Below are 24,840 nucleotides of genomic sequence, written 5' to 3' on the forward strand. Positions count from 1 at the left end.
GTTGATATTAATTTTCACATATGTATGTACCAAAGGAAGAAAAGTATGTTGCCAGATAAATGTCATTCCGTCTTCAACATGGAAATAAAGACTTGTCTAGCCGGGTCTGATAAAACATTCTGTGCATATTAACGTATGTCCTGTTCCGATGTAATATACCACAAATAACCGATCGTAAGACTGTAACATCAATACGTAGGGTGGTACTCCGGACGACCGCGTCGACAGATAATAATGTCAGTAAAAGAAAAATATCATTGGCAGCGGTGGGATTCGAACCCACGCCTCAATGAGACTGGTGCCTAAAACCAGCGCCTTAGACCGCTCGGCCACGCTACCTAGATGTCTAAATGTCAGAAATTTTCTATATTTATACATATATAGTCTATGGCAAACTGTGATGCACTGTCGGGGTTAAGTAGTCGTCAATATCGATAATTGTTTGAAATGGGTCAATAATGTCGAGAGAAAACACGGACTCGAACGATACAAGTCGTGTACACGCCGTACGACCAAGATACAAATGAATAGTTACCATTTTCCTCTCTTGCCGTCTCTGATCTAGAGAGGAGAGAAAGTACGATTAATCTTCTTTGAACATTTGAAAGTTCATTTCCAAACTTTCTTCTCCGGCAATTTATTTATTTTCATCTTGATGACCAAACACGTGAACATTTACATCTCCCCGTTGCAGTGAATCAATATGTAACCGATGGAGTACTTATACATAAATTTAGATTGATTATGATAAGTCAGGTTGGCCGAGTGGTCTAAGGCGCCAGACTCAAGGGTAATACCTTCCTTCAGTGAGGATGAGTGTTCTGGTCCACGAATGTGGGCGTGGGTTCGAATCCCACACCTGACACTGTGTTTTCGTCGTATGAATTTTATATATGTATAATGATAACTCAGTGAACAGTTATCAAGAAAAAATAAGATTGACGAATAATGACTTTTCAGGCCAGTCTGTACACAATTTTCTCAAGAAATGAAATTATTCTGGCGTGTTATTATTATTCATTTGTACTGTTGGACTCGAGCTTTCGGTTTTTGATCTTACTTTCTCTATTGAAGTGAACCATTGGCTGTTGATATTAATTTTCACATATGTATGTACCAAAGGAAGAAAAGTATGTTGCCAGATAAATGTCATTCCGTCTTCAACATGGAAATAAAGACTTGTCTAGCCGGGTCTGATAAAACATTCTGTGCATATTAACGTATGTCCTGTTCCGATGTAATATACCACAAATAACCGATCGTAAGACTGTAACATCAATACGTAGGGTGGTACTCCGGACGACCGCGTCGACAGATAATAATGTCAGTAAAAGAAAAATATCATTGGCAGCGGTGGGATTCGAACCCACGCCTCAATGAGACTGGTGCCTAAAACCAGCGCCTTAGACCGCTCGGCCACGCTACCTAGATATCTAAATGTCAGAAATTTTCAATATTTATACATATATAGTCTATGGCAAACTGTGATGCACTGTCGGGGTTAAGTAGTCGTCAATATCGATAATTGTTTGAAATGGGTCAATAATGTCGAGAGAAAACACGGACTCGAACGATACAAGTCGTGTACACGCCGTACGACCAAGATACAAATGAATAGTTACCATTTTCCTCTCTTGCCGTCTCTGATCTAGAGAGGAGAGAAAGTACGATTAATCTTCTTTGAACATTTGAAAGTTCATTTCCAAACTTTCTTCTCCGGCAATTTATTTATTTTCATCTTGATGACCAAACACGTGAACATTTACATCTCCCCGTTGCAGTGAACCAATATGTAACCGATGGAGTACTTATACATAAATTTAGATTGATTATGATAAGTCAGGTTGGCCGAGTGGTCTAAGGCGCCAGACTCAAGGGTAATACCTTCCTTCAGTGAGGATGAGTGTTCTGGTCCACGAATGTGGGCGTGGGTTCGAATCCCACACCTGACACTGTGTTTTCGTCGTATGAATTTTATATATGTATAATGATAACTCAGTGAACAGTTATCAAGAAAAAATAAGATTGACGAATAATGACTTTTCAGGCCAGTCTGTACACAATTTTCTCAAGAAATGAAATTATTCTGGCGTGTTATTATTATTCATTTGTACTGTTGGACTCGAGCTTTCGGTTTTTGATCTTACTTTCTCTATTGAAGTGAACCATTGGCTGTTGATATTAATTTTCACATATGTATGTACCAAAGGAAGAAAAGTATGTTGCCAGATAAATGTCATTCCGTCTTCAACATGGAAATAAAGACTTGTCTAGCCGGGTCTGATAAAACATTCTGTGCATATTAACGTATGTCCTGTTCCGATGTAATATACCACAAATAACCGATCGTAAGACTGTAACATCAATACGTAGGGTGGTACTCCGGACGACCGCGTCGACAGATAATAATGTCAGTAAAAGAAAAATATCATTGGCAGCGGTGGGATTCGAACCCACGCCTCAATGAGACTGGTGCCTAAAACCAGCGCCTTAGACCGCTCGGCCACGCTACCTAGATATCTAAATGCCAGAAATTTTCAATATTTATACATATATAGTCTATGGCAAACTGTGATGCACTGTCGGGGTTAAGTAGTCGTCAATATCGATAATTGTTTGAAATGGGTCAATAATGTCGAGAGAAAACACGGACTCGAACGATACAAGTCGTGTACACGCCGTACGACCAAGATACAAATGAATAGTTACCATTTTCCTCTCTTGCCGTCTCTGATCTAGAGAGGAGAGAAAGTACGATTAATCTTCTTTGAACATTTGAAAGTTCATTTCCAAACTTTCTTCTCCGGCAATTTATTTATTTTCATCTTGATGACCAAACACGTGAACATTTACATCTCCCCGTTGCAGTGAACCAAATGTAACCGATGGAGTACTTATACATAAATTTAGATTGATTATGATAAGTCAGGTTGGCCGAGTGGTCTAAGGCGCCAGACTCAAGGGTAATACCTTCCTTCAGTGAGGATGAGTGTTCTGGTCCACGAATGTGGGCGTGGGTTCGAATCCCACACCTGACACTGTGTTTTCGTCGTATGAATTTTATATATGTATAATGATAACTCAGTGAACAGTTATCAAGAAAAAATAAGATTGACGAATAATGACTTTTCAGGCCAGTCTGTACACAATTTTCTCAAGAAATGAAATTATTCTGGCGTGTTATTATTATTCATTTGTACTGTTGGACTCGAGCTTTCGGTTTTTGCTCTTACTTTCTCTATTGAAGTGAACCATTGGCTGTTGATATTAATTTTCACATATGTATGTACCAAAGGAAGAAAAGTATGTTGCCAGATAAATGTCATTCCGTCTTCAACATGGAAATAAAGACTTGTCTAGCCGGGTCTGATAAAACATTCTGTGCATATTAACGTATGTCCTGTTCCGATGTAATATACCACAAATAACCGATCGTAAGACTGTAACATCAATACGTAGGGTGGTACTCCGGACGACCGCGTCGACAGATAATAATGTCAGTAAAAGAAAAATATCATTGGCAGCGGTGGGATTCGAACCCACGCCTCAATGAGACTGGTGCCTAAAACCAGCGCCTTAGACCGCTCGGCCACGCTACCTAGATGTCTAAATGTCAGAAATTTTCTATATTTATACATATATAGTCTATGGCAAACTGTGATGCACTGTCGGGGTTAAGTAGTCGTCAATATCGATAATTGTTTGAAATGGGTCAATAATGTCGAGAGAAAACACGGACTCGAACGATACAAGTCGTGTACACGCCGTACGACCAAGATACAAATGAATAGTTACCATTTTCCTCTCTTGCCGTCTCTGGTCTAGAGAGGAGAGAAAGTACGATTACTCTTCTTTGAACATTTGAAAGTTCATTTCCAAACTTTCTTCTCCGGCAATTTATTTATTTTCATCTTGATGACCAAACACGTGAACATTTACATCTCCCCGTTGCAGTGAACCAATATGTAACCGATGGAGTACTTATACATAAATTTGGATTGATTATGATAAGTCAGGTTGGCCGAGTGGTCTAAGGCGCCAGACTCAAGGGTAATACCTTCCTTCAGTGAGGATGAGTGTTCTGGTCCACGAATGTGGGCGTGGGTTCGAATCCCACACCTGACACTATGTTTTTGTCGTATGAATTTTATATATGTATAATGATAACTCAGTGAACAGTTATCAAGAGAAAATAAGATTGACGAATAATGACTTTTCAGGCCAGTCTGTACACAATTTTCTCAAGAAATGAAATTATTCTGGCGTGTTATTATTATTCATTTGTACTGTTGGACTCGAGCTTTCGGTTTTTGCTCTTACTTTCTCTATTGAAGTGAACCATTGGCTGTTGATATTAATTTTCACATATGTATGTACCAAAGGAAGAAAAGTATGTTGCCAGATAAATGTCATTCCGTCTTCAACATGGAAATAAAGACTTGTCTAGCCGGGTCTGATAAAACATTCTGTGCATATTAACGTATGTCCTGTTCCGATGTAATATACCACAAATAACCGATCGTAAGACTGTAACATCAATACGTAGGGTGGTACTCCGGACGACCGCGTCGACAGATAATAATGTCAGTAAAAGAAAAATATCATTGGCAGCGGTGGGATTCGAACCCACGCCTCAATGAGACTGGTGCCTAAAACCAGCGCCTTAGACCGCTCGGCCACGCTACCTAGATGTCTAAATGTCAGAAATTTTCAATATTTATACATATATAGTCTATGGCAAACTGTGATGCACTGTCGGGGTTAAGTAGTCGTCAATATCGATAATTGTTTGAAATGGGTCAATAATGTCGAGAGAAAACACGGACTCGAACGATACAAGTCGTGTACACGCCGTACGACCAAGATACAAATGAATAGTTACCATTTTCCTCTCTTGCCGTCTCTGGTCTAGAGAGGAGAGAAAGTACGATTACTCTTCTTTGAACATTTGAAAGTTCATTTCCAAACTTTCTTCTCCGGCAATTTATTTATTTTCATCTTGATGACCAAACACGTGAACATTTACATCTCCCCGTTGCAGTGAACCAATATGTAACCGATGGAGTACTTATACATAAATTTGGATTGATTATGATAAGTCAGGTTGGCCGAGTGGTCTAAGGCGCCAGACTCAAGGGTAATACCTTCCTTCAGTGAGGATGAGTGTTCTGGTCCACGAATGTGGGCGTGGGTTCGAATCCCACACCTGACACTATGTTTTTGTCGTATGAATTTTATATATGTATAATGATAACTCAGTGAACAGTTATCAAGAGAAAATAAGATTGACGAATAATGACTTTTCAGGCCAGTCTGTACACAATTTTCTCAAGAAATGAAATTATTCTGGCGTGTTATTATTATTCATTTGTACTGTTGGACTCGAGCTTTCGGTTTTTGCTCTTACTTTCTCTATTGAAGTGAACCATTGGCTGTTGATATTAATTTTCACATATGTATGTACCAAAGGAAGAAAAGTATGTTGCCAGATAAATGTCATTCCGTCTTCAACATGGAAATAAAGACTTGTCTAGCCGGGTCTGATAAAACATTCTGTGCATATTAACGTATGTCCTGTTCCGATGTAATATACCACAAATAACCGATCGTAAGACTGTAACATCAATACGTAGGGTGGTACTCCGGACAACCGCGTCGACAGATAATAATGTCAGTAAAAGAAAAATATCATTGGCAGCGGTGGGATTCGAACCCACGCCTCAATGAGACTGGTGCCTAAAACCAGCGCCTTATTTTTTTTTTTTTATCTTTATTGAATAAAACAATACTATATAACAATGCAAATCACAATGTCTATAAAATCATAATATTATACAATTGAAGACTATACAATTTATCACAGTTTGAATAACAACACATCTTCTTCTAACATCACAATGGGATTGTCTCTCAAGAACTTTTTATGAAAGACTGAAAGTCTGTTTGTAGATTTACAATACATATAAAAATAACCAATGTAATGTCTCAGTGTGTATTTGAAATATGCAATTAGGTTAATACTTCGTGTACCATTTTTGAACATTTGTCTTTGTTTCATTATACACAGTCTTCCAATAGACAGCAAAAAATTAACAAAGTGAACATTTACACCCTTTACACTGGATGATACACCCAACAAAAATAACGTCATATAAGTATGTTCCTGTATTAAGTTCACCTCTGATTGTACAAATAGTGTCTCTAAAATATCAAATACGAAATCATGAAAGTTAACAAGTATGTCACATGTTAGAAAAATATGAAATAAAGTTTCCTCTTCACAGTCACAGTTTTGACACACATTGCTGTCTATTATTCCTATTTTACATAGTTTAACATTAGTAAAAATCTTATTGTGACATAACTTGTAATCTAGATCAATACATTCAGATGGTTTCCAGAAACTATGTATCTGTTTCCAAACAAAACAGAAATCACTTTCATGAATATCACATTGTTCACACCAAAATTCATAACATTTAGGTTTAATAAAACACTTTTGTAACAGTAACGTATAAAATCTTTTTGTTTTACACAACGACATGTCACATACTTTATTGTCAAACTGAACATAGAATTGAGACAGATCATCATTTTTCACATTACATTTTGTCAAAATAACTTCTTTCCACTCGACAGGAATGTGATTCAATAATAACATATACAATTTTCTGACAATGTTAAAAGTAACATCTATTTCTTTTTCTCTCATCATATCAAAAATTGCATGAACTGGCAAAAATCCAGGTATAGCTTCATATGAAATATCTTTAATTTGAACAATACCAGCTTTTATGAAATATTCCCATTCTTTACCAGACACAAACTTAGAACTATTATAAAACAGTGGTTGATTATAAACATCAGAGTCTCCTATATTAAAAGTTATATCTTTTCTAATACACTGCCATGCTTCCAACATTTCTCTGTACACATGCGGTAAACATAATAAATCCTTTTTGTTTAAAAACAAAAATAGAACTGACCTCGAAAGATTCATACAATGCACTCTTCTCAAAAAATAGCTAAAGGTACTTTTCCAAATACAATTGCATTCAGGATTTAAAAATCTCCCTAAAAATTTTAATCTAAATGATAACATTTTTAAATATATATCTTGAAAATTCAAGCCACCATCTTGTTTCATACCAGTAATAGTTGCATATTGTACTAAATGAGATTTAGAATCCCACAAATCCCACAAACCAGCGCCTTAGACCGCTCGGCCACGCTACCTAGATGTCTAAATGTCAGAAACGTTCAATATTTATACATGTATAGTCTATGGCAAACTGTGATGCACTGTCGGGGTTAAGTAGTCGTCAATATCGATAATTGTTTGAAATGGGTCAATAATGTCGAGAGAAAACACGGACTCGAACGATACAAGTCGTGTACACGCCGTACGACCAAGATACAAATGAATAGTTATCATTTTCCTCTCTTGCCGTCTCTGATCTAGAGAGGAGAGAAAGTACGATTAATCTTCTTTGAACATTTGAAAGTTCATTTCCAAACTTTCTTCTCCGGCAATTTATTTATTTTCATCTTGATGACCAAACACGTGAACATTTACATCTCCCCGTTGCAGTGAACCAATATGTAACCGATGGAGTACTTATACATAAATTTGGATTGATTATGATAAGTCAGGTTGGCCGAGTGGTCTAAGGCGCCAGACTCAAGGGTAATACCTTCCTTCAGTGAGGATGAGTGTTCTGGTCCACGAATGTGGGCGTGGGTTCGAATCCCACACCTGACACTGTGTTTTTGTCGTATGAATTTTATATATGTATAATGATAACTCAGTGAACAGTTATCAAGAAAAAATAACATTGACGAATAATGACTTTTCAGGCCAGTCTGTACACAATTTTCTCAAGAAATGAAATTATTCTGGCGTGTTATTATTATTCATTTGTACTGTTGGACTCGAGCTTTCGGTTTTTGCTCTTACTTTCTCTATTGAAGTGAACCATTGGCTGTTGATATTAATTTTCACATATGTATGTACCAAAGGAAGAAAAGTATGTTGCCAGATAAATGTCATTCCGTCTTCAACATGGAAATAAAGACTTGTCTAGCCGGGTCTGATAAAACATTCTGTGCATATTAACGTATGTCCTGTTCCGATGTAATATACCACAAATAACCGATCGTAAGACTGTAACATCAATACGTAGGGTGGTACTCCGGACGACCGCGTCGACAGATAATAATGTCAGTAAAAGAAAAATATCATTGGCAGCGGTGGGATTCGAACCCACGCCTCAATGAGACTGGTGCCTAAAACCAGCGCCTTAGACCGCTCGGCCACGCTACCTAGATGTCTAAATGTCAGAAATTTTCTATATTTATACATATATAGTCTATGGCAAACTGTGATGCACTGTCGGGGTTAAGTAGTCGTCAATATCGATAATTGTTTGAAATGGGTCAATAATGTCGAGAGAAAACACGGACTCGAACGATACAAGTCGTGTACACGCCGTACGACCAAGATACAAATGAATAGTTACCATTTTCCTCTCTTGCCGTCTCTGGTCTAGAGAGGAGAGAAAGTACGATTACTCTTCTTTGAACATTTGAAAGTTCATTTCCAAACTTTCTTCTCCGGCAATTTATTTATTTTCATCTTGATGACCAAACACGTGAACATTTACATCTCCCCGTTGCAGTGAACCAATATGTAACCGATGGAGTACTTATACATAAATTTGGATTGATTATGATAAGTCAGGTTGGCCGAGTGGTCTAAGGCGCCAGACTCAAGGGTAATACCTTCCTTCAGTGAGGATGAGTGTTCTGGTCCACGAATGTGGGCGTGGGTTCGAATCCCACACCTGACACTGTGTTTTTGTCGTATGAATTTTATATATGTATAATGATAACTCAGTGAACAGTTATCAAGAGAAAATAAGATTGACGAATAATGACTTTTCAGGCCAGTCTGTACACAATTTTCTCAAGAAATGAAATTATTCTGGCGTGTTATTATTATTCATTTGTACTGTTGGACTCGAGCTTTCGGTTTTTGCTCTTACTTTCTCTATTGAAGTGAACCATTGGCTGTTGATATTAATTTTCACATATGTATGTACCAAAGGAAGAAAAGTATGTTGCCAGATAAATGTCATTCCGTCTTCAACATGGAAATAAAGACTTGTCTAGCCGGGTCTGATAAAACATTCTGTGCATATTAACGTATGTCCTGTTCCGATGTAATATACCACAAATAACCGATCGTAAGACTGTAACATCAATACGTAGGGTGGTACTCCGGACGACCGCGTCGACAGATAATAATGTCAGTAAAAGAAAAATATCATTGGCAGCGGTGGGATTCGAACCCACGCCTCAATGAGACTGGTGCCTAAAACCAGCGCCTTATTTTTTTTTTTTTTTATCTTTATTGAATAAAACAATACTATATAACAATGCAAATCACAATGTCTATAAAATCATAATATTATACAATTGAAGACTATACAATTTATCACAGTTTGAATAACAACACATCTTCTTCTAACATCACAATGGGATTGTCTCTCAAGAACTTTTTATGAAAGACTGAAAGTCTGTTTGTAGATTTACAATACATATAAAAATAACCAATGTAATGTCTCAGTGTGTATTTGAAATATGCAATTAGGTTAATACTTCGTGTACCATTTTTGAACATTTGTCTTTGTTTCATTATACACAGTCTTCCAATAGACAGCAAAAAATTAACAAAGTGAACATTTACACCCTTTACACTGGATGATACACCCAACAAAAATAACGTCATATAAGTATGTTCCTGTATTAAGTTCACCTCTGATTGTACAAATAGTGTCTCTAAAATATCAAATACGAAATCATGAAAGTTAACAAGTATGTCACATGTTAGAAAAATATGAAATAAAGTTTCCTCTTCACAGTCACAGTTTTGACACACATTGCTGTCTATTATTCCTATTTTACATAGTTTAACATTAGTAAAAATCTTATTGTGACATAACTTGTAATCTAGATCAATACATTCAGATGGTTTCCAGAAACTATGTATCTGTTTCCAAACAAAACAGAAATCACTTTCATGAATATCACATTGTTCACACCAAAATTCATAACATTTAGGTTTAATAAAACACTTTTGTAACAGTAACGTATAAAATCTTTTTGTTTTACACAACGACATGTCACATACTTTATTGTCAAACTGAACATAGAATTGAGACAGATCATCATTTTTCACATTACATTTTGTCAAAATAACTTCTTTCCACTCGACAGGAATGTGATTCAATAATAACATATACAATTTTCTGACAATGTTAAAAGTAACATCTATTTCTTTTTCTCTCATCATATCAAAAATTGCATGAACTGGCAAAAATCCAGGTATAGCTTCATATGAAATATCTTTAATTTGAACAATACCAGCTTTTATGAAATATTCCCATTCTTTACCAGACACAAACTTAGAACTATTATAAAACAGTGGTTGATTATAAACATCAGAGTCTCCTATATTAAAAGTTATATCTTTTCTAATACACTGCCATGCTTCCAACATTTCTCTGTACACATGCGGTAAACATAATAAATCCTTTTTGTTTAAAAACAAAAATAGAACTGACCTCGAAAGATTCATACAATGCACTCTTCTCAAAAAATAGCTAAAGGTACTTTTCCAAATACAATTGCATTCAGGATTTAAAAATCTCCCTAAAAATTTTAATCTAAATGATAACATTTTTAAATATATATCTTGAAAATTCAAGCCACCATCTTGTTTCATACCAGTAATAGTTGCATATTGTACTAAATGAGATTTAGAATCCCACAAATCCCACAAACCAGCGCCTTAGACCGCTCGGCCACGCTACCTAGATGTCTAAATGTCAGAAATTTTCTATATTTATACATATATAGTCTATGGCAAACTGTGATGCACTGTCGGGGTTAAGTAGTCGTCAATATCGATAATTGTTTGAAATGGGTCAATAATGTCGAGAGAAAACACGGACTCGAACGATACAAGTCGTGTACACGCCGTACGACCAAGATACAAATGAATAGTTACCATTTTCCTCTCTTGCCGTCTCTGATCTAGAGAGGAGAGAAAGTACGATTAATCTTCTTTGAACATTTGAAAGTTCATTTCCAAACTTTCTTCTCCGGCAATTTATTTATTTTCATCTTGATGACCAAACACGTGAACATTTACATCTCCCCGTTGCAGTGAATCAATATGTAACCGATGGAGTACTTATACATAAATTTAGATTGATTATGATAAGTCAGGTTGGCCGAGTGGTCTAAGGCGCCAGACTCAAGGGTAATACCTTCCTTCAGTGAGGATGAGTGTTCTGGTCCACGAATGTGGGCGTGGGTTCGAATCCCACACCTGACACTGTGTTTTTGTCGTATGAATTTTATATATGTATAATGATAACTCAGTGAACAGTTATCAAGAAAAAATAAGATTGACGAATAATGACTTTTCAGGCCAGTCTGTACACAATTTTCTCAAGAAATGAAATTATTCTGGCGTGTTATTATTATTCATTTGTACTGTTGGACTCGAGCTTTCGGTTTTTGCTCTTACTTTCTCTATTGAAGTGAACCATTGGCTGTTGATATTAATTTTCACATATGTATGTACCAAAGGAAGAAAAGTATGTTGCCAGATAAATGTCATTCCGTCTTCAACATGGAAATAAAGACTTGTCTAGCCGGGTCTGATAAAACATTCTGTGCATATTAACGTATGTCCTGTTCCGATGTAATATACCACAAATAACCGATCGTAAGACTGTAACATCAATACGTAGGGTGGTACTCCGGACGACCGCGTCGACAGATAATAATGTCAGTAAAAGAAAAATATCATTGGCAGCGGTGGGATTCGAACCCACGCCTCAATGAGACTGGTGCCTAAAACCAGCGCCTTAGACCGCTCGGCCACGCTACCTAGATGTCTAAATGTCAGAAATTTTCTATATTTATACATATATAGTCTATGGCAAACTGTGATGCACTGTCGGGGTTAAGTAGTCGTCAATATCGATAATTGTTTGAAATGGGTCAATAATGTCGAGAGAAAACACGGACTCGAACGATACAAGTCGTGTACACGCCGTACGACCAAGATACAAATGAATAGTTACCATTTTCCTCTCTTGCCGTCTCTGATCTAGAGAGGAGAGAAAGTACGATTAATCTTCTTTGAACATTTGAAAGTTCATTTCCAAACTTTCTTCTCCGGCAATTTATTTATTTTCATCTTGATGACCAAACACGTGAACATTTACATCTCCCCGTTGCAGTGAACCAATATGTAACCGATGGAGTACTTATACATAAATTTGGATTGATTATGATAAGTCAGGTTGGCCGAGTGGTCTAAGGCGCCAGACTCAAGGGTAATACCTTCCTTCAGTGAGGATGAGTGTTCTGGTCCACGAATGTGGGCGTGGGTTCGAATCCCACACCTGACACTATGTTTTTGTCGTATGAATTTTATATATGTATAATGATAACTCAGTGAACAGTTATCAAGAGAAAATAAGATTGACGAATAATGACTTTTCAGGCCAGTCTGTACACAATTTTCTCAAGAAATGAAATTATTCTGGCGTGTTATTATTATTCATTTGTACTGTTGGACTCGAGCTTTCGGTTTTTGCTCTTACTTTCTCTATTGAAGTGAACCATTGGCTGTTGATATTAATTTTCACATATGTATGTACCAAAGGAAGAAAAGTATGTTGCCAGATAAATGTCATTCCGTCTTCAACATGGAAATAAAGACTTGTCTAGCCGGGTCTGATAAAACATTCTGTGCATATTAACGTATGTCCTGTTCCGATGTAATATACCACAAATAACCGATCGTAAGACTGTAACATCAATACGTAGGGTGGTACTCCGGACGACCGCGTCGACAGATAATAATGTCAGTAAAAGAAAAATATCATTGGCAGCGGTGGGATTCGAACCCACGCCTCAATGAGACTGGTGCCTAAAACCAGCGCCTTAGACCGCTCGGCCACGCTACCTAGATGTCTAAATGTCAGAAATTTTCTATATTTATACATATATAGTCTATGGCAAACTGTGATGCACTGTCGGGGTTAAGTAGTCGTCAATATCGATAATTGTTTGAAATGGGTCAATAATGTCGAGAGAAAACACGGACTCGAACGATACAAGTCGTGTACACGCCGTACGACCAAGATACAAATGAATAGTTACCATTTTCCTCTCTTGCCGTCTCTGATCTAGAGAGGAGAGAAAGTACGATTAATCTTCTTTGAACATTTGAAAGTTCATTTCCAAACTTTCTTCTCCGGCAATTTATTTATTTTCATCTTGATGACCAAACACGTGAACATTTACATCTCCCCGTTGCAGTGAATCAATATGTAACCGATGGAGTACTTATACATAAATTTGGATTGATTATGATAAGTCAGGTTGGCCGAGTGGTCTAAGGCGCCAGACTCAAGGGTAATACCTTCCTTCAGTGAGGATGAGTGTTCTGGTCCACGAATGTGGGCGTGGGTTCGAATCCCACACCTGACACTGTGTTTTTGTCGTATGAATTTTATATATGTATAATGATAACTCAGTGAACAGTTATCAAGAAAAAATAAGATTGACGAATAATGACTTTTCAGGCCAGTCTGTACACAATTTTCTCAAGAAATGAAATTATTCTGGCGTGTTATTATTATTCATTTGTACTGTTGGACTCGAGCTTTCGGTTTTTGCTCTTACTTTCTCTATTGAAGTGAACCATTGGCTGTTGATATTAATTTTCACATATGTATGTACCAAAGGAAGAAAAGTATGTTGCCAGATAAATGTCATTCCGTCTTCAACATGGAAATAAAGACTTGTCTAGCCGGGTCTGATAAAACATTCTGTGCATATTAACGTATGTCCTGTTCCGATGTAATATACCACAAATAACCGATCGTAAGACTGTAACATCAATACGTAGGGTGGTACTCCGGACGACCGCGTCGACAGATAATAATGTCAGTAAAAGAAAAATATCATTGGCAGCGGTGGGATTCGAACCCACGCCTCAATGAGACTGGTGCCTAAAACCAGCGCCTTAGACCGCTCGGCCACGCTACCTAGATGTCTAAATGTCAGAAATTTTCTATATTTATACATATATAGTCTATGGCAAACTGTGATGCACTGTCGGGGTTAAGTAGTCGTCAATATCGATAATTGTTTGAAATGGGTCAATAATGTCGAGAGAAAACACGGACTCGAACGATACAAGTCGTGTACACGCCGTACGACCAAGATACAAATGAATAGTTACCATTTTCCTCTCTTGCCGTCTCTGATCTAGAGAGGAGAGAAAGTACGATTAATCTTCTTTGAACATTTGAAAGTTCATTTCCAAACTTTCTTCTCCGGCAATTTATTTATTTTCATCTTGATGACCAAACACGTGAACATTTACATCTCCCCGTTGCAGTGAATCAATATGTAACCGATGGAGTACTTATACATAAATTTGGATTGATTATGATAAGTCAGGTTGGCCGAGTGGTCTAAGGCGCCAGACTCAAGGGTAATACCTTCCTTCAGTGAGGATGAGTGTTCTGGTCCACGAATGTGGGCGTGGGTTCGAATCCCACACCTGACACTGTGTTTTTGTCGTATGAATTTTATATATGTATAATGATAACTCAGTGAACAGTTATCAAGAAAAAATAAGATTGACGAATAATGACTTTTCAGGCCAGTCTGTACACAATTTTCTCAAGAAATGAAATTATTCTGGCGTGTTATTATTATTCATTTGTACTGTTGGACTCGAGCTTTCGGTTTTTGCTCTTACTTTCTCTATTGAAGTGAACCATTGGCTGTTGATATTAATTTTCACATATGTATGTACCAAAGGAAGAAAAGTATGTTGCCAGATAAATGTCATTCCGTCTTCAACATGGAAATAAAGACTTGTCTAGCCGGGTCTGATAAAACATTCTGTGCATATTAACGTATGTCCTGTTCCGATGTAATATACCACAAATAACCGATCGTAAGACTGTAACATCAATACGTAGGGTGGTACTCCGGACGACCGCGTCGACAGATAATAATGTCAGTAAAAGAAAAATATCATTGGCAGCGGTGGGATTCGAACCCACGCCTCAATGAGACTGGTGCCTAAAACCAGCGCCTTAGACCGCTCGGCCACGCTACCTAGATGTCTAAATGTCAGAAATTTTCTATATTTATACATATATAGTCTATGGCAAACTGTGATGCACTGTCGGGGTTAAGTAGTCGTCAATATCGATAATTGTTTGAAATGGGTCAATAATGTCGAGAGAAAACACGGACTCGAACGATACAAGTCGTGTACACGCCGTACGACCAAGATACAAATGAATAGTTACCATTTTCCTCTCTTGCCGTCTCTGATCTAGAGAGGAGAGAAAGTACGATTAATCTTCTTTGAACATTTGAAAGTTCATTTCCAAACTTTCTTCTCCGGCAATTTATTTATTTTCATCTTGATGACCAAACACGTGAACATTTACATCTCCCCGTTGCAGTGAATCAATATGTAACCGATGGAGTACTTATACATAAATTTAGATTGATTATGATAAGTCAGGTTGGCCGAGTGGTCTAAGGCGCCAGACTCAAGGGTAATACCTTCCTTCAGTGAGGATGAGTGTTCTGGTCCACGAATGTGGGCGTGGGTTCGAATCCCACACCTGACACTGTGTTTTTGTCGTATGAATTTTATATATGTATAATGATAACTCAGTGAACAGTTATCAAGAAAAAATAAGATTGACGAATAATGACTTTTCAGGCCAGTCTGTACACAATTTTCTCAAGAAATGAAATTATTCTGGCGTGTTATTATTATTCATTTGTACTGTTGGACTCGAGCTTTCGGTTTTTGATCTTACTTTCTCTATTGAAGTGAACCATTGGCTGTTGATATTAATTTTCACATATGTATGTACCAAAGGAAGAAAAGTATGTTGCCAGATAAATGTCATTCCGTCTTCAACATGGAAATAAAGACTTGTCTAGCCGGGTCTGATAAAACATTCTGTGCATATTAACGTATGTCCTGTTCCGATGTAATATACCACAAATAACCGATCGTAAGACTGTAACATCAATACGTAGGGTGGTACTCCGGACGACCGCGTCGACAGATAATAATGTCAGTAAAAGAAAAATATCATTGGCAGCGGTGGGATTCGAACCCACGCCTCAATGAGACTGGTGCCTAAAACCAGCGCCTTAGACCGCTCGGCCACGCTACCTAGATGTCTAAATGTCAGAAATTTTCTATATTTATACATATATAGTCTATGGCAAACTGTGATGCACTGTCGGGGTTAAGTAGTCGTCAATATCGATAATTGTTTGAAATGGGTCAATAATGTCGAGAGAAAACACGGACTCGAACGATACAAGTCGTGTACACGCCGTACGACCAAGATACAAATGAATAGTTACCATTTTCCTCTCTTGCCGTCTCTGATCTAGAGAGGAGAGAAAGTACGATTAATCTTCTTTGAACATTTGAAAGTTCATTTCCAAACTTTCTTCTCCGGCAATTTATTTATTTTCATCTTGATGACCAAACACGTGAACATTTACATCTCCCCGTTGCAGTGAATCAATATGTAACCGATGGAGTACTTATACATAAATTTAGATTGATTATGATAAGTCAGGTTGGCCGAGTGGTCTAAGGCGCCAGACTCAAGGGTAATACCTTCCTTCAGTGAGGATGAGTGTTCTGGTCCACGAATGTGGGCGTGGGTTCGAATCCCACACCTGACACTGTGTTTTTGTCGTATGAATTTTATATATGTATAATGATAACTCAGTGAACAGTTATCAAGAAAAAATAAGATTGACGAATAATGACTTTTCAGGCCAGTCTGTACACAATTTTCTCAAGAAATGAAATTATTCTGGCGTGTTATTATTATTCATTTGTACTGTTGGACTCGAGCTTTCGGTTTTTGCTCTTACTTTCTCTATTGAAGTGAACCATTGGCTGTTGATATTAATTTTCACATATGTATGTACCAAAGGAAGAAAAGTATGTTGCCAGATAAATGTCATTCCGTCTTCAACATGGAAATAAAGACTTGTCTAGCCGGGTCTGATAAAACATTCTGTGCATATTAACGTATGTCCTGTTCCGATGTAATATACCACAAATAACCGATCGTAAGACTGTAACATCAATACGTAGGGTGGTACTCCGGACGACCGCGTCGACAGATAATAATGTCAGTAAAAGAAAAATATCATTGGCAGCGGTGGGATTCGAACCCACGCCTCAATGAGACTGGTGCCTAAAACCAGCGCCTTAGACCGCTCGGCCACGCTACCTAGATGTCTAAATGTCAGAAATTTTCTATATTTATACATATATAGTCTATGGCAAACTGTGATGCACTGTCGGGGTTAAGTAGTCGTCAATATCGATAATTGTTTGAAATGGGTCAATAATGTCGAGAGAAAACACGGACTCGAACGATACAAGTCGTGTACACGCCGTACGACCAAGATACAAATGAATAGTTACCATTTTCCTCTCTTGCCGTCTCTGATCTAGAGAGGAGAGAAAGTACGATTAATCTTCTTTGAACATTTGAAAGTTCATTTCCAAACTTTCTTCTCCGGCAATTTATTTATTTTCATCTTGATGACCAAACACGTGAACATTTACATCTCCCCGTTGCAGTGAACCAATATGTAACCGATGGAGTACTTATACATAAATTTGGATTGATTATGATAAGTCAGGTTGGCCGAGTGGTCTAAGGCGCCAGACTCAAGGGTAATACCTTCCTTCAGTGAGGATGAGTGTTCTGGTCCACGAATGTGGGCGTGGGTTCGAATCCCACACCTGACACTATGTTTTTGTCGTATGAATTTTATATATGTATAATGATAACTCAGTGAACAGTTATCAAGAGAAAATAAGATTGACGAATAATGACTTTTCAGGCCAGTCTGTACACAATTTTCTCAAGAAATGAAATTATTCTGGCGTGTTATTATTATTCATTTGTACTGTTGGACTCGAGCTTTCGGTTTTTGCTCTTACTTTCTCTATTGAAGTGAACCATTGGCTGTTGATATTAATTTTCACATATGTATGTACCAAAGGAAGAAAAGTATGTTGCCAGATAAATGTCATTCCGTCTTCAACATGGAAATAAAGACTTGTCTAGCCGGGTCTGATAAAACATTCTGTGCATATTAACGTATGTCCTGTTCCGATGTAATATACCACAAATAACCGATCGTAAGACTGTAACATCAATACGTAGGGTGGTACTCCGGACGACCGCGTCGACAGATAATAATGTCAGTAAAAGAAAAATATCATTGGCAGCGGTGGGATTCGAACCCACGCCTCAATGAGACTGGTGCCTAAAACCAGCGCCTTAGACCGCTCGGCCACGCTACCTAGATGTCTAAATGTCAGAAATTTTCTATATTTATACATATATAGTCTATGGCAAACTGTGATGCACTGTCGGGGTTAAGTAGTCGTCAATATCGATAATTGTTTGAAATGGGTCAATAATGTCGAGAGAAAACACGGACTCGAACGATACAAGTCGTGTACACGCCGTACGACCAAGATACAAATGAATAGTTACCATTTTCCTCTCTTGCCGTCTCTGATCTAGAGAGGAGAGAAAGTACGATTAATCTTCTTTGAACATTTGAAAGTTCATTTCCAAACTTTCTTCTCCGGCAATTTATTTATTTTCATCTTGATGACCAAACACGTGAACATTTACATCTCCCCGTTGCAGTGAATCAATATGTAACCGATGGAGTACTTATACATAAATTTGGATTGATTATGATAAGTCAGGTTGGCCGAGTGGTCTAAGGCGCCAGACTCAAGGGTAATACCTTCCTTCAGTGAGGATGAGTGTTCTGGTCCACGAATGTGGGCGTGGGTTCGAATCCCACACCTGACACTGTGTTTTTGTCGTATGAATTTTATATATGTATAATGATAACTCAGGGTGTTGCAATTCTTGTCAGTAAAAACCTTAAAAATGTATTTAAAGTTTGTGAATGTGTACCTGGTAGATTTATTCATATTCAAGGTAAAATCAATGATAAAATTGTAGATATTTTTAATTTGTATGTTCCTAATAGTGTAAGTGAAAAATGTGAATTTTTTGAAGATTGTAAAAGTAAAATTAAAGGAGACGGATATGTTATAGCAGCAGGTGATTTTAATACTGCACTGTCTCCTTTAGATAAAAGTGGGAAAACTGCTTTTTATGCAGATAGGTCTGTGAAATATCTTAATACTATGATGCACGATAATTGTTTGTTTGATGTCTGGAGAGACAGAAATGCAGGTGTCAAAATGTTTTCACGAAAACAAGTTGTACAAGGTTTTTTGACACAGAGTAGAATTGACTATTTTTTAGTTTCTAGTAATGTTAAGCCCTGTATTAAAAATATTTTTTATAGAGATACTTGTTTTAGTGATCACTGTATTGTTAGCATGAAATTAGATTTTACAGAGGTTGAAAGAGGACCAGGTATCTGGATTTTTAACTGTTCCTTATTAGATAATGAAGAATATGTAACAAGAATCAGAAAGTTATTAGAAGATGAAATATGTTCAGATTTTTATTATTCAAACCCTCTCATTTGGTGGGATAATTTGAAATTTAGTATTAAGAGAATAAGTCAAATCTATGGCAAAGAAAATCAGAAAGAGAGAAGCAAAGAATATTTTAAATTGCAAAATAAGTTACAAGAATTGTCAGTGAAGTCTGCATGTGGTATAGAAATTGATTATGTAAAATATTTAGAATTAAAAGATGAACTTGAAGCTATAGAAAAACATAGATGTAATGGTGCTATATTAAGGTCTAAATGTCAACATGCCTTAGAAAGTGACAAGAATACTGCTTATTTCTTAAGTCTAGAAAAATATAAACAAAATAAGAATTTGATAAGTACTTTGAGAAATTGTGATGGTAATGCTGTTAGTAGTACTGTGGAATTATTAGATGTTGTGCATAATTTTTATGAAAAATTGTTTTCATGTGTAAATACTGACAATAATGCAATCAATGACATGTTAGATTGTGTTGATGTTAAAGTTGATGATATTGATATTACTAAATGTGATGATGATATATGTATTGATGAGATTGAACAATCATTGAAAGGAATGAAAAAAGGCAAAACGCCTGGCTCTGATGGATTGACTGTTGAATTCTATCTTTATTTTTTAAATGAATTGAAACCTGTATTGAAATATATTTATGATAGTATTGAAGAAAATAAAGTTTTATCTAGGTCTATGAGATATGGCATGATTAATTTGATATATAAGAATAGAGGTGACAAATCTGAACTTAAAAATTTCAGACCTATAACTTTATTAAATGTGGATTATAAAATACTAGCAAGAGTAATGGCTAACAGGTTTAAGTTTGTATTACCAAAAATTATATCACCTACTCAAAGTTGCTGTATTATAGGTAAAGACATTTCTGACACTACTGCAAGTGTTAGAGATATTATTGATTTGGTTGAAATGGATGATTTAGAATGTTACTTGTTGAAACTTGATCAGGAAAAAGCATTTGACAGGGTTGGACATGAATATTTATTTTCTGTCTTGCAGAAATTTGGATTTGGGGAGAAATTTATTTCTTGGATAAAAATATTTTATACTGACATTTTCAGCACTGTCAAGTGTAATGGGTTCCTGTCCAAATATTTTCAATTAAAGAACTCTGTAAAGCAAGGTTGTCCTATATCAGCTTTATTATATGTATTAGTAGCTGAACCATTGAGTACAATGATTAAAAAGAATAGTAGTATTAGAGGTTTGAATATTCCTAATACAAACGTTGAAGAAAAGATTTTTTCACATGCTGATGACACTACTTTAATTTTGTCTGACAAAAATTCAGTAGATGAAGCCTTTAGAGTTTTACATTTGTATGAACAAGCATCTGGGGCAAAATTAAATAAGGATAAATCAGAAATTTTGGCATTGGGAACTGGAACTATTTCAAAACATGAATTAGATGCTTGGAGTATTAGAGAGTGTGATGGGGTTTTACAGCTTTTAGGCATATGGATTGGTAAGGATAAATCTCTTTGTGATAGTTTGAATTGGGATTGCAAAGTACAATCTATTTTGAAGCTATTGAATTTTTGGAAAATGAGACACTTATCAATACATGGTAGATTAACTGTAATAAATACTTTATTGATGAGTAAACTTTGGTATACTCTTATGGTTGTTAATATACCAGAAAAACATTATTTAGAAATTAAGAAGATATGTATTGATTTTTTGTGGAATGATAAACCATCTCTAGTTGCATATGATGTAATAACTAATAAGGTGTTAGATGGTGGTTTAAATTTTCCTGAAATTTTTCATAAAATGTATGCATTTAGACTAAAGTTTTTAAATAGGCTATTAGATATGGATTATAATGCTGTTTGGAAAGTTACATGTCTTTATTTCTTTTCTAAAGTACAAGGAATGAATCTTGGTGTTGAAATATTGTATTGTGATTTTACTCATAGACAATTAGGATGTTTGCCTGATTTTTATAAATGTATGTTGTATGCATGGGGGAAGATACGTCATTGTATGGAAATAGAAATTAATGTGACTAACGTTTTTGATATTCCCCTCTTCTGTAATCCAATGATTGTGAATGGTGATAGTATGTTATATATGAGAACATTTATAGAAGCAGGTATTATCAAGATTAAGGACTTAGCTTATGAATGCAAGAGAGGTTTTATGAAGGACACTTATATTCAAGATATTGTATCTCAAAAGTTCCCTGATGTTTCCGTTGATAAAATTATTAAAGTAGTGAAATGTATTAAGCAATGTATTCCACAAGATTATGTAGTTTTAGTTGAAGAAAATGCAAACACTTGTAAAGCAACTGTTTTAAATATAATTTACAGCGTTAATGGTAGAAAGTATGCTTTACCTAATACAACAAGATCATTTTATGATATACTGTTAAAGACATTAACAAGAGAACCTAATTCTGTAAAATACTGGTGTGAAATATTTTCAGATTTTGATGTTCAAAAAGTACAAAAAGTTTTGAACTTTTCATTTTTACAAAGTGATTGGATTGAGTCATCATTCAAAATTTTCCATAGAGTTTTCTTCACTAAGGAGAGACTGATGAGATGCCAAATTACTGTTGATTCTATGTGTCCAGTTTGCGAAGATGTGCATGAAGACTTGGAGCACTTGATCATTGTGTGTAGATGTTTGACTCAGTTCAATGACTTTTTTAAAGATTTCCTACATAACATTCTGTGTAATAGTTCTACTAGCTTTGTCAATACTCTAGATTTCAAATATATATGTTACTTTGGTCTAGTCAAGAAGGATAAAAATATAAACTTATACTTTGTGAATACAGTTTTATGTGCTAGAAGATTCTGTGTAGTAAAGAGGAGAAATATCTCTATGAAGGATGATCATTTGATAGACATAGTGCCATATTTTAAAAATGTTCTGCAAAAACATGTGAGTTATGCATACTTGTATTATAAACAGAAGAAGTGCATGTATTTATTTGAAAAGTATTATTTAAACAAAAATCCTGTACTAAGGATAAGTAATGATGAAGTACATATTGAGTTTTAATTGAGATCTGTTGTTAATAATTGTTACAATTCTAACCAACACTGTGATAATATGAATTAATGGGAGACTAGCCCAATAATTCTTTTATGAATGTATTTATTTGAATAAAATTTTATCAAAATAAAAAAGGCGCCAGACTCAAGGGTAATACCTTCCTTCAGTGAGGATGAGAGTTCTGGTCCACGAATGTGGGCGTGGGTTCGAATCCCACACCTGACACTATGTTTCTGTCGTATGAATTTTATATATGTATAATGATAACTCAGTGAACAGTTATCAAGAGAAAATAAGATTGACGAATAATGACTTTTCAGGCCAGTCTGTACACAATTTTCTCAAGAAATGAAATTATTCTGGCGTGTTATTATTATTCATTTGTACTGTTGGACTCGAGCTTTCGGTTTTTGCTCTTACTTTCTCTATTGAAGTGAACCATTGGCTGTTGATATTAATTTTCACATATGTATGTACCAAAGGAAGAAAAGTATGTTGCCAGATAAATGTCATTCCGTCTTCAACATGGAAATAAAGACTTGTCTAGCCGGGTCTGATAAAACATTCTGTGCATATTAACGTATGTCCTGTTCCGATGTAATATACCACAAATAACCGATCGTAAGACTGTAACATCAATACGTAGGGTGGTACTCCGGACGACCGCGTCGACAGATAATAATGTCAGTAAAAGAAAAATATCATTGGCAGCGGTGGGATTCGAACCCACGCCTCAATGAGACTGGTGCCTAAAACCAGCGCCTTAGACCGCTCGGCCACACTACCTAGATGTCTAAATGTCAGAAATTTTCAATATTTATACATATATAGTCTATGGCAAACTGTGATGCACTGTCGGGGTTAAGTAGTCGTCAATATCGATAATTGTTTGAAATGGGTCAATAATGTCGAGAGAAAACACGGACTCGAACGATACAAGTCGTGTACACGCCGTACGACCAAGATACAAATGAATAGTTACCATTTTCCTCTCTTGCCGTCTCTGGTCTAGAGAGGAGAGAAAGTACGATTACTCTTCTTTGAACATTTGAAAGTTCATTTCCAAACTTTCTTCTCCGGCAATTTATTTATTTTCATCTTGATGACCAAACACGTGAACATTTACATCTCCCCGTTGCAGTGAACCAATATGTAACCGATGGAGTACTTATACATAAATTTGGATTGATTATGATAAGTCAGGTTGGCCGAGTGGTCTAAGGCGCCAGACTCAAGGGTAATACCTTCCTTCAGTGAGGATGAGAGTTCTGGTCCACGAATGTGGGCGTGGGTTCGAATCCCACACCTGACACTATGTTTCTGTCGTATGAATTTTATATATGTATAATGATAACTCAGTGAACAGTTATCAAGAGAAAATAAGATTGACGAATAATGACTTTTCAGGCCAGTCTGTACACAATTTTCTCAAGAAATGAAATTATTCTGGCGTGTTATTATTATTCATTTGTACTGTTGGACTCGAGCTTTCGGTTTTTGCTCTTACTTTCTCTATTGAAGTGAACCATTGGCTGTTGATATTAATTTTCACATATGTATGTACCAAAGGAAGAAAAGTATGTTGCCAGATAAATGTCATTCCGTCTTCAACATGGAAATAAAGACTTGTCTAGCCGGGTCTGATAAAACATTCTGTGCATATTAACGTATGTCCTGTTCCGATGTAATATACCACAAATAACCGATCGTAAGACTGTAACATCAATACGTAGGGTGGTACTCCGGACGACCGCGTCGACAGATAATAATGTCAGTAAAAGAAAAATATCATTGGCAGCGGTGGGATTCGAACCCACGCCTCAATGAGACTGGTGCCTAAAACCAGCGCCTTATTTTTTTTTTTTTTATCTTTATTGAATAAAACAATACTATAACAATGCAAATCACAATGTCTATAAAATCATAATATTATACAATTGAAGACTATACAATTTATCACAGTTTGAATAACAACACATCTTCTTCTAACATCACAATGGGATTGTCTCTCAAGAACTTTTTATGAAAGACTGAAAGTCTGTTTGTAGATTTACAATACATATAAAAATAACCAATGTAATGTCTCAGTGTGTATTTGAAATATGCAATTAGGTTAATACTTCGTGTACCATTTTTGAACA

The 24,840-nt window shown here is 36.2% G+C and overlaps 30 non-coding genes across 30 annotated transcripts; 16 read left to right on the top strand and 14 right to left on the bottom strand.

Annotated features, from left to right (window-relative positions):
• Nucleotides 1-258: 258 nt before the first annotated feature.
• Nucleotides 259-339, bottom strand: Trnal-uag (transfer RNA leucine (anticodon UAG)). The gene has a single exon. It is a non-coding gene; the product is annotated as a tRNA-Leu (tRNA).
• A 412-nt stretch (nucleotides 340-751) lies between these two features.
• Trnal-caa (transfer RNA leucine (anticodon CAA)) lies at nucleotides 752-865 on the top strand. The gene is made up of 2 exons: nucleotides 752-789; nucleotides 820-865. It is a non-coding gene; the product is annotated as a tRNA-Leu (tRNA).
• A 480-nt stretch (nucleotides 866-1,345) lies between these two features.
• On the bottom strand, nucleotides 1,346-1,426 carry Trnal-uag (transfer RNA leucine (anticodon UAG)). The gene has a single exon. It is a non-coding gene; the product is annotated as a tRNA-Leu (tRNA).
• Nucleotides 1,427-1,838: 412 nt separating this feature from the next.
• Nucleotides 1,839-1,952, top strand: Trnal-caa (transfer RNA leucine (anticodon CAA)). Its single transcript has 2 exons — nucleotides 1,839-1,876; nucleotides 1,907-1,952. It is a non-coding gene; the product is annotated as a tRNA-Leu (tRNA).
• A 480-nt stretch (nucleotides 1,953-2,432) lies between these two features.
• Trnal-uag (transfer RNA leucine (anticodon UAG)) lies at nucleotides 2,433-2,513 on the bottom strand. Its single transcript has one exon. It is a non-coding gene; the product is annotated as a tRNA-Leu (tRNA).
• Nucleotides 2,514-2,924: 411 nt separating this feature from the next.
• Trnal-caa (transfer RNA leucine (anticodon CAA)) lies at nucleotides 2,925-3,038 on the top strand. Its single transcript has 2 exons — nucleotides 2,925-2,962; nucleotides 2,993-3,038. It is a non-coding gene; the product is annotated as a tRNA-Leu (tRNA).
• A 480-nt stretch (nucleotides 3,039-3,518) lies between these two features.
• On the bottom strand, nucleotides 3,519-3,599 carry Trnal-uag (transfer RNA leucine (anticodon UAG)). Its single transcript has one exon. It is a non-coding gene; the product is annotated as a tRNA-Leu (tRNA).
• Nucleotides 3,600-4,011: 412 nt separating this feature from the next.
• Nucleotides 4,012-4,125, top strand: Trnal-caa (transfer RNA leucine (anticodon CAA)). The gene is made up of 2 exons: nucleotides 4,012-4,049; nucleotides 4,080-4,125. It is a non-coding gene; the product is annotated as a tRNA-Leu (tRNA).
• Nucleotides 4,126-4,605: 480 nt separating this feature from the next.
• On the bottom strand, nucleotides 4,606-4,686 carry Trnal-uag (transfer RNA leucine (anticodon UAG)). Its single transcript has one exon. It is a non-coding gene; the product is annotated as a tRNA-Leu (tRNA).
• A 412-nt stretch (nucleotides 4,687-5,098) lies between these two features.
• Trnal-caa (transfer RNA leucine (anticodon CAA)) lies at nucleotides 5,099-5,212 on the top strand. The gene is made up of 2 exons: nucleotides 5,099-5,136; nucleotides 5,167-5,212. It is a non-coding gene; the product is annotated as a tRNA-Leu (tRNA).
• A 2,436-nt stretch (nucleotides 5,213-7,648) lies between these two features.
• On the top strand, nucleotides 7,649-7,762 carry Trnal-caa (transfer RNA leucine (anticodon CAA)). Its single transcript has 2 exons — nucleotides 7,649-7,686; nucleotides 7,717-7,762. It is a non-coding gene; the product is annotated as a tRNA-Leu (tRNA).
• A 480-nt stretch (nucleotides 7,763-8,242) lies between these two features.
• Nucleotides 8,243-8,323, bottom strand: Trnal-uag (transfer RNA leucine (anticodon UAG)). The gene has a single exon. It is a non-coding gene; the product is annotated as a tRNA-Leu (tRNA).
• A 412-nt stretch (nucleotides 8,324-8,735) lies between these two features.
• Trnal-caa (transfer RNA leucine (anticodon CAA)) lies at nucleotides 8,736-8,849 on the top strand. The gene is made up of 2 exons: nucleotides 8,736-8,773; nucleotides 8,804-8,849. It is a non-coding gene; the product is annotated as a tRNA-Leu (tRNA).
• A 2,438-nt stretch (nucleotides 8,850-11,287) lies between these two features.
• On the top strand, nucleotides 11,288-11,401 carry Trnal-caa (transfer RNA leucine (anticodon CAA)). Its single transcript has 2 exons — nucleotides 11,288-11,325; nucleotides 11,356-11,401. It is a non-coding gene; the product is annotated as a tRNA-Leu (tRNA).
• A 480-nt stretch (nucleotides 11,402-11,881) lies between these two features.
• Nucleotides 11,882-11,962, bottom strand: Trnal-uag (transfer RNA leucine (anticodon UAG)). Its single transcript has one exon. It is a non-coding gene; the product is annotated as a tRNA-Leu (tRNA).
• A 412-nt stretch (nucleotides 11,963-12,374) lies between these two features.
• Nucleotides 12,375-12,488, top strand: Trnal-caa (transfer RNA leucine (anticodon CAA)). Its single transcript has 2 exons — nucleotides 12,375-12,412; nucleotides 12,443-12,488. It is a non-coding gene; the product is annotated as a tRNA-Leu (tRNA).
• Nucleotides 12,489-12,968: 480 nt separating this feature from the next.
• Nucleotides 12,969-13,049, bottom strand: Trnal-uag (transfer RNA leucine (anticodon UAG)). The gene has a single exon. It is a non-coding gene; the product is annotated as a tRNA-Leu (tRNA).
• Nucleotides 13,050-13,461: 412 nt separating this feature from the next.
• Nucleotides 13,462-13,575, top strand: Trnal-caa (transfer RNA leucine (anticodon CAA)). Its single transcript has 2 exons — nucleotides 13,462-13,499; nucleotides 13,530-13,575. It is a non-coding gene; the product is annotated as a tRNA-Leu (tRNA).
• A 480-nt stretch (nucleotides 13,576-14,055) lies between these two features.
• On the bottom strand, nucleotides 14,056-14,136 carry Trnal-uag (transfer RNA leucine (anticodon UAG)). The gene has a single exon. It is a non-coding gene; the product is annotated as a tRNA-Leu (tRNA).
• Nucleotides 14,137-14,548: 412 nt separating this feature from the next.
• Nucleotides 14,549-14,662, top strand: Trnal-caa (transfer RNA leucine (anticodon CAA)). The gene is made up of 2 exons: nucleotides 14,549-14,586; nucleotides 14,617-14,662. It is a non-coding gene; the product is annotated as a tRNA-Leu (tRNA).
• A 480-nt stretch (nucleotides 14,663-15,142) lies between these two features.
• On the bottom strand, nucleotides 15,143-15,223 carry Trnal-uag (transfer RNA leucine (anticodon UAG)). The gene has a single exon. It is a non-coding gene; the product is annotated as a tRNA-Leu (tRNA).
• Nucleotides 15,224-15,635: 412 nt separating this feature from the next.
• On the top strand, nucleotides 15,636-15,749 carry Trnal-caa (transfer RNA leucine (anticodon CAA)). The gene is made up of 2 exons: nucleotides 15,636-15,673; nucleotides 15,704-15,749. It is a non-coding gene; the product is annotated as a tRNA-Leu (tRNA).
• A 480-nt stretch (nucleotides 15,750-16,229) lies between these two features.
• On the bottom strand, nucleotides 16,230-16,310 carry Trnal-uag (transfer RNA leucine (anticodon UAG)). Its single transcript has one exon. It is a non-coding gene; the product is annotated as a tRNA-Leu (tRNA).
• Nucleotides 16,311-16,722: 412 nt separating this feature from the next.
• Trnal-caa (transfer RNA leucine (anticodon CAA)) lies at nucleotides 16,723-16,836 on the top strand. Its single transcript has 2 exons — nucleotides 16,723-16,760; nucleotides 16,791-16,836. It is a non-coding gene; the product is annotated as a tRNA-Leu (tRNA).
• Nucleotides 16,837-17,316: 480 nt separating this feature from the next.
• Nucleotides 17,317-17,397, bottom strand: Trnal-uag (transfer RNA leucine (anticodon UAG)). The gene has a single exon. It is a non-coding gene; the product is annotated as a tRNA-Leu (tRNA).
• A 412-nt stretch (nucleotides 17,398-17,809) lies between these two features.
• On the top strand, nucleotides 17,810-17,923 carry Trnal-caa (transfer RNA leucine (anticodon CAA)). The gene is made up of 2 exons: nucleotides 17,810-17,847; nucleotides 17,878-17,923. It is a non-coding gene; the product is annotated as a tRNA-Leu (tRNA).
• Nucleotides 17,924-18,403: 480 nt separating this feature from the next.
• Trnal-uag (transfer RNA leucine (anticodon UAG)) lies at nucleotides 18,404-18,484 on the bottom strand. The gene has a single exon. It is a non-coding gene; the product is annotated as a tRNA-Leu (tRNA).
• A 412-nt stretch (nucleotides 18,485-18,896) lies between these two features.
• On the top strand, nucleotides 18,897-19,010 carry Trnal-caa (transfer RNA leucine (anticodon CAA)). Its single transcript has 2 exons — nucleotides 18,897-18,934; nucleotides 18,965-19,010. It is a non-coding gene; the product is annotated as a tRNA-Leu (tRNA).
• Nucleotides 19,011-23,404: 4,394 nt separating this feature from the next.
• Trnal-uag (transfer RNA leucine (anticodon UAG)) lies at nucleotides 23,405-23,485 on the bottom strand. Its single transcript has one exon. It is a non-coding gene; the product is annotated as a tRNA-Leu (tRNA).
• Nucleotides 23,486-23,897: 412 nt separating this feature from the next.
• Trnal-caa (transfer RNA leucine (anticodon CAA)) lies at nucleotides 23,898-24,011 on the top strand. The gene is made up of 2 exons: nucleotides 23,898-23,935; nucleotides 23,966-24,011. It is a non-coding gene; the product is annotated as a tRNA-Leu (tRNA).
• Nucleotides 24,012-24,840: the final 829 nt, after the last annotated feature.

The sequence above is a fragment of the Perna viridis genome, chromosome 6 (assembly GCF_037379345.1).
Source record: "Perna viridis isolate PV_CMFRI_1.1 ecotype Kerala chromosome 6, ASM3737934v1, whole genome shotgun sequence".
In the NCBI taxonomy this organism is placed as follows: domain Eukaryota; kingdom Metazoa; phylum Mollusca; class Bivalvia; order Mytilida; family Mytilidae; genus Perna; species Perna viridis.